Source organism: Peromyscus californicus, unplaced genomic scaffold (assembly GCF_007827085.1).
Source record: "Peromyscus californicus insignis strain IS unplaced genomic scaffold, ASM782708v3 Scaffold_14__1_contigs__length_90479793_seg_2, whole genome shotgun sequence".
Taxonomy (NCBI): Eukaryota; Metazoa; Chordata; class Mammalia; order Rodentia; family Cricetidae; genus Peromyscus; species Peromyscus californicus.
In genome coordinates, this window is record NW_026294436.1 from 1,137,114 (window position 1) to 1,155,325 (window position 18,212).

Here is an 18,212-nt window from a genome sequence, read left to right on the forward strand (position 1 = left end):
GGCCACGATGTGTTCACACTCAGAAAGTAGTAAGTGGTGAGATCTGGTGGACATTTTACTTTCACGTCTTCATTAAGTCAGGGCCCCAGCCTATGGCGAGGAATCAATCACATCTAGAGTGGGTCATTCCAAATTACACAAGTATAGAAGTTTCCTCACAGACTTACCCAGAGGTTTGTCTCTTAGGTGACTGTAGATCTTGTCAAGTTGACTGTCAATGTTAACTATCACATAGTACATCACTTTATCATTCCAACATTCCCCTAAGGTTATACCTCTATGTAATTTTATAGACAAGGAACAGGCTTAGACACCTGAGACAATTAACTAACACACAGCCAAAGAATGCCCAAGAAACTCCGTGAAAATGTGTTGAGCTTATTGACTTCTTCTACTATTTGTGCAAAGGTAAAATAGTGTTACATTACGCTGACTCTAAAATTCTAAAATGAAGCATGCTCTCTCTTTTATTTTCCTGCCCTCCTCTGTAGAGATAGGGGAGAGAGCAGATGTTTTCTGTGGTTCCTTTTCTGTAAGCACATTCAGGGGAGTGTCTGGGGTGTGTATATATATAAATGCATGTGTGTGCTCCAGCTAGTTCCTATAAAAGACCATTTCAATCCACTTTCATAACATAGGTAAAAGTAGAGTTGAGTGCCAGAAAAAGTACCTCTTTCATAAGCCAAAGCAATCCATCTTATCTGAACTAAAGAAAATAAATGAAAACTGGAAGTCCAGATTGGGAAAACTAAAAATATCTCAGAAATAAGCTTCTTGGCTGCTTAATTTTTGATGATAACTATCAATAGTGAAGTCTCAAATGTGGAAGACAAGAACAATGTCTATGTAGCAGATACACACAATTAAAAGCTACAAAACAGGAATTTCTTAAGTAGAAAACTCTTCCTCAAAAAGAAAGTATAAAATTGGAATTTTGGAAACAAAGTTGGAAATAAAATATCCATCTTTTTTATGTATTGTACATGTGTGTGTACATATGTGTGTGTACATGTGTGTGCAGGTGACAGTTGTGTGCATGTATGTTATTAGGTGACTATGTGTGCATGTGCTTGTGAAGATGACTCTGTGTGTGTGTGCCCAAGTGACTGTGTGCAGTTGGCAGGTGTGTGAATGTGTGTATGAAGGTAACTATGTGAGCATGTGTGTATGTGAAGGTGACTGTATGTATGTGTGTGCACAGGTGACTGTGTGTGCAGGGGATTATGTGTTCATGTGTTTGGAGGCCAAAGTTTGTTCTCTACCTTATTTTGTGAGAAGAAGTAAATCACAGAACCTTAAGCTCACCCTTTTAGCTAGGCAAACTTCAGGGAACCCCCTGTCTTCACTTTCCCAGAACAGGGATTGCGTAAAACTGCTGCACCTGACACTTCATTCATTCATTCATTTATTCATTCAATCATCCATCCATTCATCTATTCATTCATTCATTCATTCACTCATTTTTATATAGGTGTTTGAGAAGAAACATTAGGTTCTCAGGCTTAACAGGGAAGGACTTTACCAACTGAACCATCCCTCCAGTACCTAAAGCTGTGTATCTTTTGACTCCAAAATTTATTTAAAAAACCAAATCTATCTTCAGGTGGATCCTTGTTATAGTTCCCTGAGTCTGTCCTTCAAGTTCCATAAATCTTGCATGCAGTTAAATGGAGTATTCCCTAAGTCCTTCCTTTGTCAAGTACTGTAGCTAATCTTGGTGTTCAAGTTGACACTTGGGAAGAGACAATCTCAACTGAGGAATTGACTCCAATAGGTTGACATGTAGCCATGTCTGTGGGGCATTTTCTTAATTGATAATTGATATATAGGAATGAATAACCTACTGTGGGTGTTGTCATGCCCTGAGCAGATGGGCCTGGGATTTATAAGAAAAGTAGTTGAGCAGGAGCTGGAGCAAGCAAGCCAGTAAGCAGCTTTACTCCATGGGCTCCACTTCCAGGCTCCAGGCTCCTGCCTCCAGCTACCTGCCTTTGGTTGTTCAGCTTCCTTCAAACATGGACTGACTCCTGAAAGCCAAATGAGCCCTTTCTTCCCATGGGTTGGTTTTGAGCAGTGCTTTAGCATAGATAGCAACAGAAAGTAAACTAACATACTGTGTTGCATCTTTGTCTCTAATCTTCTTCCTGGTCTCTCATATATCACATTCACCATGACATTAGACCTTGGTAGGTATCTCATCCTTAATTTGCTTTCGAGAAGGTCAGATATCTGTCTTTATTCTCTTGTGAAATCTATTATATTTTTGCTCTAATTTTAAGTTGTGTGCTCCTGTTAAATGTTCATGTAAATCTTACTTGCTCCATAATTTTATCCTGGTTCATTCAACCTATTCCCATTTCCATCTTCTCCAGACGTTCCACGGAAGTGATTTCCAATGTTCTGGGATCATAGCACTCAATAATTACAGATGGACAGTAGTACAGGTGGCAGACCATTTGTCATGGGATCAGGGTCTCTATCAACCATGTGGAACCCACTTTTAGTTTTAAGAGCCAAGAGAGTTGAAGATTCTCTGGAAATAATCCATCTGTACCTCAATCCAGCAGCAAGAGGGTGACATTTCAGTGTCAATGACTCTAAGCTGGGGCCTAAATCCAGATGTATACAATGTGGTAAGTATACACATATTCTAATAGTGAGAGAGTTAAGGTGGAGGGAAAGGATCCAGCCCTTTTCATAGAACCACTTGATGTGATCACTGATATAACAATGGAATGAAATATGACATTTCAGATTGACGTGTTTTTTCCAATCTTGATATTTTGGTCATAAAATATAACCAACTCCATTAAATTTACAAACGTAATAGTTTCCAAATCACACATTCAACAAGAATTCCTATCACCTCCTTTAAAACTTAGACAAACCATATGTGCTTGTTGGAGCATGGTGTACTCAAGTGTATATGAAATCAGACATGTGATATTTAATCTTCTTGTCAATTTGACTAGATCTGGAATATAGGAGATAAACCTCCCAACATGTCACTGAGGGAGTTTCTAGATCGGGTTAATTGAGACGGGAAGACTCACCCTAAATGTGGGTGACACCATCCCATTGGATGGAAAAAATGAACTGGACAGCAGAGTTCATCTCTTTCTACTTGTTGACTGCAGATACAATGTGACCAGCCTACTCATGCTTTTCCCACCATGAAGGACTATACTCACAAACTTTGAGCCTCAGCAAACTTTTTCTTTCTTAGGTTGTCTTTGTCGGATATTTCCTCGCAGTAACAAGAAAAGTATATAATACAGAAGAGACATGCTCATCTGGGCTGTCTCTCACAGCAGATATGAGGCTGGAATCTGTTATTTTTCATCTTTATGTAGTATCACTGCAATGTTCCAGGATGATCTAATGTCTGATTTTGAAAATTATTTAAAGATAGCTTATTTATAACACAAGGTCATTTGTAAGCATGAGAACTCTTTGGCTTATTGTCCTGGTCTGTCCTTGGTACCACCTATAGACAGGGTCTGAGGATACAGAAAATGTCTTGTCAAAAATGTGTAGGTTTCAGGCCTTGGGGGGTGACTCAGCAGGTAATCTGCTTACCATAAAGGTACATGTATCACACTTTGGATCTGAAGAACACACATTAAAAAAAAAAACAGAATGGATGTGGTAGTCTTTGTATTCCTAGTGTACAGGAGGCTGAGACAAGAAATCACCATACCAAGTTGGCCAGTCAAATTAGCTGCAATGGTGAACTCTGGAGAAAAAACGAGACCCTGCCTCAGTGTATAAGGTAGAGAGATAAAAGAAGACACCTGTTAAAAGCCTTAGACTGCCACACACACTCCTACATATATACATCAACCATACACGGGTGAATGCCTGGATTTCCAAAGGACTCAAGTGTTTTTCATGTTCTCACCTCTCTCTGACTTGATGTTTTGACCTGTTTAAATAGAGGAAACTATGAGACAAGACCTTTTCTTATCGTCTGCACTATAAAAAATACTTTCATTTCTGCTCCTGTGCATACTGTCAGTTTGGGTAGTGACTAGAATAAACAGGGATCCTCCAGCCAGGTTCAATTTCACAACCATCTCATCTTCTTGCATCCACAGCTCCCTTTTGTTCAGCTTACATTTGCTTTCTGGGTCAGTGTGCAGAGACCTCCCTCTCTTAATCACATTCTGCATTCAGAGGACAGGCAAGAAAAATCCCTCTCTCAGGTGCTTATCTTGGCCTCTATTTCCTGTTGACTGAGCAGGGGCAGCAGCCCAGAGCTCCTATCACTCACTGTGAGCTCCACAGGGACATCAACAGGGCCCTGCGTGCCTTATCTTAAGCTCAACTAGCAGATAAATGGACCAGGTACTCCAAAGTCCCAATTCAGGGAGATCCCAGAGAAAGAAGCCAGGCTCCATCCACAGGGGCCTTCTTGATGGCAGCAGGGGACCCAGTGATTCTGCAGGATGCCTTCTCTAGAAATCTCTCATTTTGTGCCTTTCTAAGGACTCCCTCCAAAGCCAGGGATCCACATAGTGATTAATCTTTCCTTTGTTTTCACTTACAAACAGGAGGAATTCAGCCAGAAAGAGACGATGAAACAGCAACTTTCAAGCTCAAGGTCTTGGTTTGCATTTTACTCCCAGCAGTCATTACCTGCAGCTCATGGGCCTCTCTTCTGGCCCCTTGGCTTCCAAGGGACCTTGCTATGTATTCTTTTTCTAGATAATCCCCCTGATGTGGTCACTTTGTGGGGCTTGGCAGGTGGTGATGGTGCTTGTGACCTATCCTCTTTGATGGAACTCTCTCCATTTCTCCATTCCAGAGGTTACATGATGTTTTTATCTTCTGTGAACAATATGGTCACACCATCATGGAGTAGACATTGCCTTAGCCAAGTAATTATGACAACAAATGTGACTGCCAGACCTATAGTTATGGATCTACTGGCACTCCCTCATTAAAGGAGAAGATGAGGGCCAGAGGACCCTTCCTGGGGATCAACAATTACTTCTACTGCATTTCTCCAGGTGCAAGTGATTTTGAGAGATGCTAGAGAATATTAGAAGTGAAAGGATAACGAAAAACAGCAATACATTATACTGCTTCTTGAAGGTCATCCTCTGTGATGGGGTGGGGCTTACAATGAGGATGCTGGTTGGGGTCCACCCAGGAACCTGAAAGTAACTCCTCTCCTGTGCTCTGTTAGTAAGGCGAAAGCCAAGTTGAACGTTGGTGGAATCATACTTTTGTCTGCCATTGGTTCCTCATCTTGTTTGAATAGATGTTTGTGTTTCCCCAGGAAAAAATAAGACGGCATGAGTCTCTGGGATGTTTAAGTATTCAGACTGCAGTGTTGCATAATGAATATCCCTTAGCCTTTCCTGATAACTATACTTGAAGAGCACCTGTGGGATAAATGAATGAGCAATAGGTAGGATAGTTGGAAATGTGAGTTAGGTAATAGAAGTGTGCAATTGATATATCACATGCTCTGATGGGGCCTTAAACTTCTATGGTGTGAAAGCATACTTGTGAACAAGGAAGGAAAGGCCATAAAATACTGTTTCAGGATTTTGGTATGATTTACAACTTTTACATACATAGGCATATGTTATATAGACCTTCATATGTAATTTCATCTGTTATGTCTATGCGGTGCACACATGTTTGTGTATGTGTGAGTGTGTGTGTGCATGCTGTGTAAATGAGCATGTGGAAGCTGGAGGTCAGCATCAGGTGTTTCCTTTATCACTGATTGTTCTCCACTTTGAGGACGTGGTCTCTTATTGAACATGGAGCTCATTGATTACACTAGACTGGATTCCAATAGACTCCAGAAATCTGCTTGTCACTGTCTCTCAGGCCCGGGGGTTACAGATGCATGCTACCATGCCCGGCTGTAATGTGTGTGTCAGGAATCTGAACTCAAGGTCCATATGAGAGCCATTGCCTTATTAACGTCATTCTTTTGACATATGATAACCTGTAGTTGGAATTTTCCTGCCTGGCCCACAGTCAGGACAAATCTCTGTCACCCGCCAGTCCCGCAGCCACTCAGACCCAACCAAGTAAACACAGAGACTTATACTGGTTACAAACTGTATGGCCGTGGCAGGCTTCTTGCTAACTGTTCTTACAGCTTAAATTCATCCATTTCCATTAATCTATACCTTGCCACATGGCTCGTGGCTTACCGGTATCTTCACATTCTGTTCCGCATCGTGGCTGCTGGCAATGTCTCTCTGACTCAGCCTTCCACTTCCCAGCTCTATTCTCCTTGTCCCGCCTACACTTCCTGCCTAGCCAATGGCCAATCAGTGTTTTATTTATTAACTAATTAGCAACACATTTGCCATACAGAACATTCCACAGCAATAACCACCTAGTTATAACACTGTGGTGATTGGATGAATGCATGCATTATGTAAAAATCAGTTGGGTCTACTTGGCACACCTACCACCTCATATATTCATGGTGAAATCATTTACAAACCCTCTGTTCTGGCCACTTTGGCATATACTATATTATTATTAACTTCAGTTGACCTGAAGTACACTAAATCACCAGAACTTCCTCCTTTCAGGTGCAGTTATACTTGTTGATCTATATCAAATTTTTCCACCCTCATTCTCCCCAGTCTCTGCTAAGCATTATTCTACTCTACATGTATAGGAGGCCCTCCAAATTTTATTGCCCTCCAAATGCAGAAATGATACAGTATTTGTCTTTCTATATCTGACTTATTTCTTATAACACATCTTCCAAGTCCATTCCTGTTGTTCCCCAATCCAACTGTGACAATGCCCAGGCTTCACAATTGCTTACAGAATGAGGCCTCCCTATGTGCATCCGAGTAGAGTTCTTATTCTCTGTCAAACAAATCTTTAAAATCATTTCTATAAAACGAAGATAATAATATGGATCATTTGGGGGGCTGGGACAATAGCTCAGACAGAAAAGTAAGTTTATTCCCAGACCCATGTGAAAAAATCTGATGTGGTACATTCTTTGAATTCCATTGCTAGGAACGTTGGGATAGGCATAATCCCTGGGGCTCACTGGTCAGCCTCTTTGGTGAGGTGCCTTATCACTCAGCAGGATGGATGGAAGGGCACCTGAGTGGACCTGTGACCTACATATTCACAGGCATGCACACACACATGAACATAGACACTCACAGTCATGTGAACATACACACAGACATGTACACACAAATCCACGTGCCCACACATACAGACACACATAGACACACTGATAAATAACTATTTATTTCTTGCACTTAATTTCATAGCATCTGTATCAGTAGTAATAAGCAAGGTCAGTCATACAGTTTATAAACTATCTACTCATAGTGAGTCTCAGAGGGCTGAATAGATAAAAACAATCGCTTACAACAGCTGGGTTTAATAGTGCTGATGATTCCACTCACTTCTTCTATGATACTTCCTAAGCCTTGGGGATATAAGCACCAGAGGAAGGTGGGAAGTAGTGTGGGACACCAACATCCAGGAATTATATAGCTGTTGTGTTTTTCAACTCATGGCACCTTCAATTACTTGCACAAGATGTATGAAAGATTGGACCCTCAACATCCCGTCACAGCGGAAGAGCTCACCTGGCCCCTCACCCTACTAGGATCTATAGTCAGTTAATAGTTGGAGGAGGTGGAAAAGACATTTTCTTCTGTGAAGTAGCCACTGGCAAGGTTCCAATACTCCTGTAACAACCCCCCAGCCATGTTCCTGTAAGTAGCCCTCATGATACTCATTGGGCCATTCACTAAAAAACAAAAGACCTGAAAGTCTTAGTGGGACCATTTGGGACATGAAAGGGGATCAGCAGAAGTGGGAGGAGGTAGTAAAAGATAAGAGAGGTACAAATAATGATCTAAACATATTATATAAATTTATGAAAACAAAAACATCTAATTCCCACAACTCACTCATAACTATATGTATGTGTAGTATAAGCACAGGTGCGTGTGTGTGTGTGTGTGTGTGTGTGTGTGTGTGTGTGTGTGTGTGTGTCCCTGTTGCATATATGTATGTGAAGGACAGAGGAGGATTTCAAGTGTCCTGCTCTAACATTATATATCTTATGTCATTGATACAGGAGCTCTCACTGAACCTGGGTCTAGGCTGGCAGTAAGCAAGACCTAGCCATCCTCCTGTTTCAACTCAAACAGCTCTCTGTGTGGCCATATCCAGATTTTGGGAGTGTGAGGATTTGAACTCAGATACTCATTGCTATGTAGCACACACTCAAGCCTCCTGAGCTAGCTTCCAAGCTGTGCATGTAACTTTATGTCCTTCCAAACAAGATACATTTTCTTTGAGTGTTTCAATGCAAGAAAAAAAAAATTGAATGGTCACAAAGCACCACCATGCTCCTGATTTTACCAGTATATATAGGGCAGAGAACATTGACCTGTGTGGGAATCACATCCCAAGGTCCTTCATGAATGCTTAGGAGTACTCTAAGTGTGTTTCATGCTGCTGGAACCCTGCTTGGAAGAGGTGATCCTAATCTTCACAAAGATGGAAAGTTCTCATTCGTTTGCGTATCTCTCCCTCCATGTGCATCCAGCCTGTACCCCTCCAGAAAGAGCGTTCTCTCCGAGTGTGAGTCAGCGATTCAAGCTGCATATTTTAAAGTATGAGAAACGAGGTTATGTTGTTTTCCCTCTGCTCCTGGGCTTTCTACTTTTTCTTCTTGAAAACAGTTTGCTTGCCGGGAATATTTTCCCTCAAATTCTCCCAAGCTATGAACATAATCTTATATACAGAACATTTTATATTTATCCAAAGCTGCATATTAGAAAAATATACATTCCTCCCTGGATGCTCATGCTGTATAAACAAAGTAAGTCTTTGTCCTAGAAAAATGACATAAATTTTATTTATTATTATATCAGAATTCTTTCCCCTAACTTAATCAAAATTGATAAATGAGTAAAGAAATAGAGGCTGAACCCCTAAAGACTGGCATATCTGGCCATCTTGTGCAATGTGGATATTTATGCCTCACATTTAATGGGATAGAGACAGAAGGGCCATGTCCCACAGAACCCTGGCAGCTTTAGTAACTCTACCACCACTCATGGGGTTGATGGTCACAGGAGATAGTTTTCTTGGATTTTTTGCCTATAAGGAGAATTGCTTTTAAGGTGGGAATTAATCACCCTGGCCCCAAAGGTGAGGATTTGGGTGTTTTTGGCTTTAAAACGTCCATACTATAAATTTCAGACACTCATTCGCCACTGCTCTATGAAGTACCCACTTTGTTCATGGCTTAGTTTTACCCCTTTCCAAATAAGCTTCTAGGATAATGTGGTGGTTCATCTTGGCTGGCAGCTAAGAGATGTGCCTCTGAGCGGGTCTGTGAAGGTACTTCCTGGAAGGACCAACTGAGTGTACAGCAACTTTATGGAAACCAGACTACAAGGAGGCTCAGGGAAAAGCTGCAGCTTCTGCCAATGTGACTTCACTGCCTCCAGGCGAGTGCATCCACCTCATGATGCTGAGTCTGCTGTGGTCCTCCAGGGACTTCAGAATCTTCTTCAGCTGTTCACTGAAGACCAGTGGCTCTCCAGGATTCCTCCCTCCCTCCTTCAGCAGCACACTGGAACTGCTGTGGCTTCCAGCCTGGCAGACTGGGGAGATCCTTGATTCTCAACCTCTCCAGCCAGCAGATGGTCATTGTTAAGTCACACAGCTGGTAACTGGTTAGGTAATCTAATGAATTCCCTGTGTCCTAGGTATTCACCTTTCAGCTCTGTTCCTCTGGAGAACCTTAACTAATACAGATGGCAAGTGAGCATTAGTCAGCGTCACACTTCCCCATCCTGCATGCGTCTTCCATGCAGGAGCAGACCACACTTTAAAATTATGAATCTTAAAATAGAGTTTCATCATAAAGCATTGGAGAGAGAGATCAGATAACTCCTGCCTTCTAATGATAATGAGGACAGTAAATAATTTTATAGCTTTCACAGCATGTTAAAAAAAAAACACGCATCTATCTTCTCTGTGTAATAAATCCAAGTTATGCTTAAACCAGCAAAAGTGCATGCAGTTTCTGTTCTATGGGGGTGTGTTTTTGTAAAACCTGAACAAGATGAAATCTCTTCACCATCCTGGGATAGCACACAGAAGACACAACCAGGTGTGTCAGATGCATCCTAATTGGCCAGCAGGTCTCAGTTTTATGGCTTCACTTCATCTGGCCATGAAGACCCAGGCGCTAATATGCAGGAGGGTAAAACGGGACATAAACTTCGCAGTGCAGGAGGTAAAGGGAGACGAGCAGAGCATCAGTCAAGGGCGACAGGACCAACACTTGTCAAGAGAAAGTTTCCGTAAGAATTCTCCTCTTCTGCTAAGGTGTCTAAGGGACAACAACTCGTCCTACATGAGGCTCATGCCTGGAAAACGCTTGACAAATGCACTGAAGAAAAAGAGATTTTATGCATCACAGTGCCCTGCATAAATCATTCTAAGGGCTGCCCAACTTCTATTTTGTTTTATAGAAGGTGAAATTTAACTTCTCCTAGAATCCCAGGCCTTCAACAGCAGATTGAGACTGCTGAGCTATCCAGTCTTGGAGACCAAGCACTTAGCTGATTCTCAGTCTCCAATCTGAAACAGTTATTGTTGGACTACCCAATTGCTGTCAGTGAAACTAATCTAATAAACCTTTTTGTAGGATTTGTTTCTTTCATGGCTGTGACCCCGAGGATGGGATAGGTGGGGATCTGATCATCCCAGTTTAAGGTTTGTATGGTTTTTCTGTCCCCAGCAATAATAGTGAGTCACCATTTCTTTGTGGGTTTCTGCTCCCCCCACCAGTAAGCTTCCATTTCTCTGAAGCATGGGCTATTTCCCTTGGAATTTGTGAGTCTTTCTGTACTTGATGTACCACAAAGAGCAGAGGAAGCTGGGGACCCCATTGTTACTCTAGCCAATCAACAAGCCAGTTATGCCATGCTTGTCAACAGAGACAGAGACAACCCCTGCCAGAGAAGGGGTGCAGAGACACTTTAAACCAACAGAGAAAGGAAGGGAGGGGAGTCACCAAGTAGGACACCATAAACCCAAATAAAAACCCAAACCCTATTAGAGTTGGTGGTCTCCCCAGATCTACCAGAGAAGTCTCCATAGTTTGCCAATAAATCTTATTTTGACTGTACTCTTACCGTTCTGTCTTTTAGTCATTTAGTTCTTTAGCTGAGGCAACAAGGAAAATATCTATTAGCTGTTATCAATTCTATCAGTTCTGTTCCTCTAGGAAACCCTGCTTCTTACAGGAGAAATTAAGCAGCTTGATCAAAATCATACAACTAGGAATGGTCAGAGTTTGATTGAAACTCAGACTGGGGACTCAAGCATCAGCTGTGCGGTGGGAGTGGCGAGAAAGCTGGCCACTTAGCATATACCTGGAGTTGGGCTATTTGTCTCATTGTAGCACTAATCCAAAACCTCATAGAAAGAAACAATTCTTTCTGTGCTCATGCAGAGGAATTCTCATGCTACAAATGTAAAAGTGAAGGCCTATTAATTTTGCACAGTCCAGCCAGGACTGCTGGAGCAGAAAACAGGTCCCAGGCTACAACCTAGATAAGCCAGAGTGTGCTCACATGTAGTGGGTAGCCATTCCAGCTTTGATCTGGAAGTTCCAACCCCCATTGAGACTTCGGCAACTGTCACGCCTACAAGGCAGGGCCAAGGGAGGCGCCGGGGGACCCAAGATCTGGATCGGCGGGCGCTCTTTCTGTTGCAGGACCCTGGACTGGAGAGGTGGACCGAGCAGAGCTCCAGAGAACACCGCTGGACTGTGATACACCTTCCCCAGACTCCGCGACCTACCTATTCCTTAATTTGTAAGTTACGCCATTAAATAAATCTCCTTTTAACTACGTGGAGTGGCCTTAATAATTTCACCAATGTCTGGCGCCCAACGTGGGGCCCGAACCCACGACCCTGGGATTAAGAGTCCCATGCTCTACCGACTGAGCTAGCCGGGCTCTTAATCTCTTGAGCCATCTCTCCTTATTATGTATACTAGTAAACAAATTTAGTAAAATAGTAGCCTTAAATAATTTGCACTGTAATTTGCACTGTTATGGGTTCTTATATGTTGATACAAATGTAAACTATTTTTATATTCCTGTTTAAGATAATTTGTATATTGATACAAATACGGAACTATATTTGTTATAATGTACATGTATTTCTACTCTTATTTGAAATACTTGTATATTGATACAAATGTAAATTTATATCTGTCATACTTTATGTAGGTTCTACTTCTGTTTAGGATATTCGGTATATTGATATATATTTAAGATTATTGTCATATTGCATATCGCACTATATACTCCTACCTCTGTTATAACATCTTGTGTATTGTCACAATTTTGAAGTCATCGTTCTTTACCATACACTTGCTTATAGACTGTTTACCTTGTTTACGTGAAGCCTTAGTCCTTAGGTTATTTCGGTAGATAAGACTTATAGATTTATAGTCACCTATGCTTGTCATCTCTATAGTTACGTTAGTTAGGTTATCCAGATTTACAGATACATAGGTCAGATGGACAGGTAATCTTCAAACACTTCATAGACCTAGAGAATATGGCATTTAAATAACTTAGAATTCTGTTGATGTGAGACATAATTGCTCCTGGCTGCACCAATTTGATCCCGAGAGAACGTTGGGCTTCTAAGACATTTCCATTTGGAAGTTTGTCTTCTTGGCACAAAATGGCCTACTGGGCAAAGAACTGCCCTTGCCTCGACGGCTGACAGTACTAATGCAATGCTATCCTTTCTGGACAAGTGGGACACAAGGAAAGTGACCACTGTACTCTGCCAAGACAGGGTAAGATGGTCTTTCAGAATTCCTGCTTCTGAAAATGGTCTGTCAGATACTTTAGGCCTGTAGCCAATTTGAATGCACCAACAATGCTGAGAAACATTAGGTGACTGTCCAGGCTGCCAGCTGTCTCCGTCTACTCTCGCAAGATTCCCGAAAGTTGCTTGCATCCATCTACCATTTCTCAGGTACCATTATATTCCTTCTCAGGTCTTTGATGGGATTGAAGACTAGCAGTTATAGTTACAACTTAGTAGATAGAACATATTAAGTATTAGATTCAGGTTCTTTAGGATAGGACACCTTTTGGAATGATCTTTGTAACATGCCATTTACCTCTGCTCTATACTTCTCTGGACTTTAGTATGTGTTTCTTGCTTGATATTGTTTGCATTGGTTGTACTTCCATCTTATCTAGGTCATTATCCCTCATTATTCCTGGACAATATTTGATAACCATTCCTTTGTATATAGTCTTGTATTAGGTTAGAACTTTCTTATTTAGACAAAAAGGGGGAGATGTAGTGGGTAGCCATTCCAGCTTTGATCTGGAAGTTCCAACCCCCATTGAGACTTCGGCAACTGTCACGCCTACAAGGCGGGGCCAAGGGAGGCGCCTGGGGACCCAAGATCTGGATCGGCGAGCGCTCTCTCTGTTGCGGGACCCTGGACTGGAGAGGTGGACCGAGCAGAGCTCCAGAGAACACTGCTGGACTGTGATACACCTTCCCCAGACTCCGCGACCTACCTATTCCTTAATTTGTAAGTTACGCCATTAAATAAATCTCCTTTTAACTACGTGGAGTGGCCTTAATAATTTCACCAATACTCACACCCTACCCAGACTCCAATGTCCTGTCCATCTTCCTTTCCCATGAGCCAGTTACATAGACTGCATTACAAAACCTTTCCAGAGGCTTCTCATTCTCCATCAATTTGCAGTCATCTTTCTCAGACATGTTGCCCTCTGTACCTTCATTCTTTTCTCTCACAATGCTTCCAGAAGTTCTTGGTTTCAAAGAATGATGGCAATTGATTAGGAATGAAGGGATGATATTTAAGTGGAAATTAAGCCCAGAGAGCACAACAGGTGATGAGGATCCTATTAATGAAGCCAGTGAGTAAGCCAGGACTACCATCATCACAGAATGCATAGAGCCCTGCTATTCACCCAGACTTTAATAGAGGGAGAAGGTGAAAAGCTACACTTCAAAGACACCATTCTCACTTAAAAGATTCCATATGCCAAGGCCATACATAGCTTTATTTATGTGCCTTTATGAGCCTAAGAGCCTTGAAGATGGATGTGTTTTTATGAAACTGTGTGGGGTGCTATAAGGTGTTTATTAATGTCCTTAGACAAAATTTACCCTTCCCCAAAAGTAAAGTTGCATGTCACTGACTAAAAATCCTTAAGAGAAAAGGTCTCCATTATAGTGACACCACTGATGGATTAGAAGAATCATCTGATATTATTGTCCTGGCAGGGATGAGGATATTCTAGAGTCACTTTTGCTCTTTACTTTGGTTATCAGACTAGTGAAATGATGGAGCCCAATAATTGGAATTTCCCCTGAAACTCCATTTTGGTTCAGGGAAAGGCTGGAGCACGAGCGACATCCGCAGGGAAGCTTATCTCCCAGGAGCAGATTTCACACAGTTCCACAACTTGTCGAACTGAAGAACATGAGAGACCAAACCCCAACAAAATGCGTCAGTGGTAAGTGGGACCACATTTGGTAATGAGGAGCTGCGCACACCATGTGCCCTGTTTCTAAACCCAAAGCCCGTATCAGAGCCTGAAGACAGATTCTGAGGGGGACTTGTCCCAGTGTGATTACACTGAGTACATCTGCTCTTCTGGTCAACAGTAGAGGGCACTGAAACTCATGGCTGCCCAAGGTGCTGAGGAGTGACGGATGAGTGCTGCACCCTACTCTGACCTAAACAAGACACATCCCATCCCCTCCAGGTCTCAGGGAACATTGCTGAGGACACATGAGAAAGAATGTAAGAACCAGAAGACAGGAAGAGGGCTGCAAAATGTCATCTTATGAGAAAGACAACAATTGCAATCATGAACTCAGCAGTTATAGATGTCTACACTGGTCTTCAAAAGTATGGGTCCATCAAAACTCAGGCATGGATGGAGAAGGGACCCATGGGTGTCTATCCCTCGCTGCTGAATTATATGCTACTTACAGATTAAGTGAGCTGTATTTCCCAGTTTGCTTTTTGGCTCTTTTTTTTGGGGGGGGGGGGTCACCATGCAGCTCCCAAATAAATCACACATGGAGGTTTACTCTTATTTATGAATGCCTGGCCTTAGCTTGGCTTGCTTCTTGTCAGCTTTTCTTAAATTATCCCATCTACCTTTTGCCTCTGGTCTTTTCCCCTTCTCTTACTTCTGTAAATCTTACCTCCTTTATCTGGTACATTTCAGTGGGCCCCACCTTGAATGTAGACAGTTCCCTTTCATGGGTTGGGCCCTCAACTGACTGCAAAGGAAAAGGATACCTAAGTATTAGCAAAGCAAACATGCATTCCTCTCTCTACTACAGACTGTGGATATGACCAGCTGCCTCAACTTCCAGCTTGGACTTCTCTCAGCAATGGTAGACTCCAACCTGTAATTATAAACCAGACAAACATTTTCTCCTGGAAAGCAACCTTTGTCAGAACAAGTCATTACAGGTAGAAGAAAGGAGCTAAGACAACTAATTCCAAAATTGTTGAAAGGTGTGAAATGACCACTAATGAAACTTTTTTTTTAGTTGTAGAAGGGTCTGTAAGTCTCAGAAGGTAATCATTCAGTCTTGTTTTCTACAGTGTTGAGTTTCATCTAGTGGACTCCTTTCAGATTTGCATTGTGATAATGAATTCGCAATCCCACACCACCCTGGAGTTTTGCATAATAACCAGAGAATGAACTTTGCTGTTACCCAGCTGTATAGCTGTATACCTGACTCTAGTGTGAATATTTGCTTTGAAACATACTTCATATTATTTCAGTGTTGAGAGATGAGAGAAGGGGTTCTAGGTCTAAGAGAGCCAATGGCTGACATAGTGTCCTCTTGGATTTACCCAGCTCCTTTGCCCAGTTCAGCTTTGTAACTTATGGATGCCAACCTTCATAATCATGATTTCCCCAATACTATTACCAAGCTAAAAATTACTGTTTTCACGTGTCTGTCTTTTTGGTCATTTTAAAGAACACATTGCACAAGCAATATGATTTTGCTAATCGTTGCAAATTGTTTGCTGGGTACAAATTAATGAGAGCTGTCTCCTCTTCTCTCCCTAAGCAACTAGAGGCTACCTTTCCTACTTTAGCTCATTCATCACCCAAACCCCAAATCTGTAGCCACCCAACAGAGCAGTCATATAATCTTCATTGCTGTAGGTATTTTCTTCATGCTAGGCTATTTACATAGGTCACTTTCCCACATTTTGCTCATCCTATGGATATTGTAGTATATGAGGACAGGCTTAATGAGCTATGGGGCAAAGATAATCCCCAGCAAATGCATCAATTGAACAGCTTTCAAGCCAAATTTATAATGATGTCAAAGTCACTTTAGAAAGCATTTCAGCTCTATCACTGAGAAATGAGGCAGCCAGGGCAAATATTCAGCAAATTTTTATCAGGCATTTGCTTTGTAGGATACAAAGCAGAGACATGGAGGCAAAATCAGGCTGGACTTTTTTTTTTGTTTAACAAAAATTGACATGTTTGACTTCATGGACAAGACCTGCCTACCTAGTAACATTGGGAAAGACTGTAGTAAAATATCAGAAGTAAGGTTTCAACCCTAAGAGGTGACCCAATAGGAAAAGGAACACACACGTGTAAGAGGACAATTCTGCTTTAAGTAATTGAATCAGGAGAAGGGTAGCTGACTGCATTTGAATTGTATCTATAAAGACAGGAAGCTTCCTATGATGGAGATGAGTGTTGAGGGGCATATGGGGCCTGATGTTGAATTCCAGTGAATTTCTCTTTGAGAAAGAGAGAAAAGGGGGAGGAGAAGCATGATGCAGAGCAATTTTGCAGTCACAGGAACATCATGCCTGGTACTATGAAGGATGTGAAATGTCCTCATGCTGAGTGAGTTAGTGTATAAGTAAATACATGCATATGTGAAGTTGTGTGTGCAGAGGCCAATGATCAGCTGCCATTCTTCAGTGCAGTTTTAGTTCTGCTGTGCACACTGGACTTGCTGGCCAGTGGATGGTAACCTGGCTTCCCTATAAGAGGTCCAAGTTATATGGGATTCACAGCACAAAACAATAGCTACAAAAGTACATTAGATTCATGGAGTTGTCAAAGCAAATTCCTCCTGACTAGCTGATTTATAACAGCAAGAATATTTCATAATTCTGGAGGTCAAAACCTCACAAATTAAAGTGGTATAGGGCTATTTGTTCTCTGAAAGTCCCAGAGGAGTGTTTTCCTTTGTTTCCTCCCAGCCTTGGCTGCCTCCTGCCAGCAGGGAGTGTCCCTTGTAAATGCATCAGGCCAGTCCCTGGACTTTTTCTGTCTATGGCTCACTTTATGTTCATGTGTCCTAACATCTTGTAGGTATGTGTCTGTATAGCAGCATGTGTGAAGGACACAGACCAACCTTGGTTATGGGTCCTTAAGTGCTGCCTACCTCAACATTGTTTGTAGGGTCAAAGCCCCTTCTTTTGTCAGGAATTCACTGTGCATGCTAAGCTGGGTGACCACTGAGCTGTGGAGATCCGCCTGTTTCTACATCCCCATCACTGGGATTACAAGTACACAGTACTGAACAAAGACTCATTTACTGGCCTTCTGAGAATGGAACTTAGGTCTTCAAGAACTTACCGATACAGCCATCTCTCCAGCTCAACCTCTATTTTTGCTAAAGATACCAGTCACCCTAGGAGAGGCTCTTCTAATTCCACAGAGTTCACATGAAGACTAGTTACCCCAGCAAGCTCCTTGTTTCCAAACAAGTCACATTTTGAAATTCTGGGTACACACAAGTTTGTGGGGAAACATTTCAGCTCATCAAGTTGAGCTTATTTATGTACAAGCTTATAAATGACCAAAAATCATGGTTTAACCTTATAGCATCCACTTCTAATTCCACTGAGGAGAAGAGTGTAGTTATTGTTTTTTTCTCTCTCTCTCTGTGTGTGTGTGTGTGTGTGTGTGTGTGTGTGTGTGTGTGCGCTGACATGCTTGTATGTGTATATATGTGTATGCACATGCCCTGGTGTGAGTGTGGAAGTCAGAGGACAGTCTTAAGTGCTGATCTTTACTTTCTATGCTGTTTATAACAGGGTCCTCCTGTTGTCAGCAACTGTGTATGCCAGGCTTACTAGC

At 41.9% G+C, this 18,212-nt stretch overlaps 1 protein-coding gene and 1 non-coding gene across 3 annotated transcripts in view; both read right to left on the bottom strand.

The window, feature by feature from the left end:
* The window catches only part of Cntnap5 (contactin associated protein family member 5), a 915,960-nt gene that overhangs the window by 660,942 nt on the left and 236,806 nt on the right, over positions 1–18,212 (bottom strand). The gene's annotated exons all lie outside the window — the stretch shown is intronic.
* Trnak-cuu (transfer RNA lysine (anticodon CUU)) lies at positions 11,936–12,008 on the bottom strand. Its single transcript has one exon. It is a non-coding gene; the product is annotated as a tRNA-Lys (tRNA).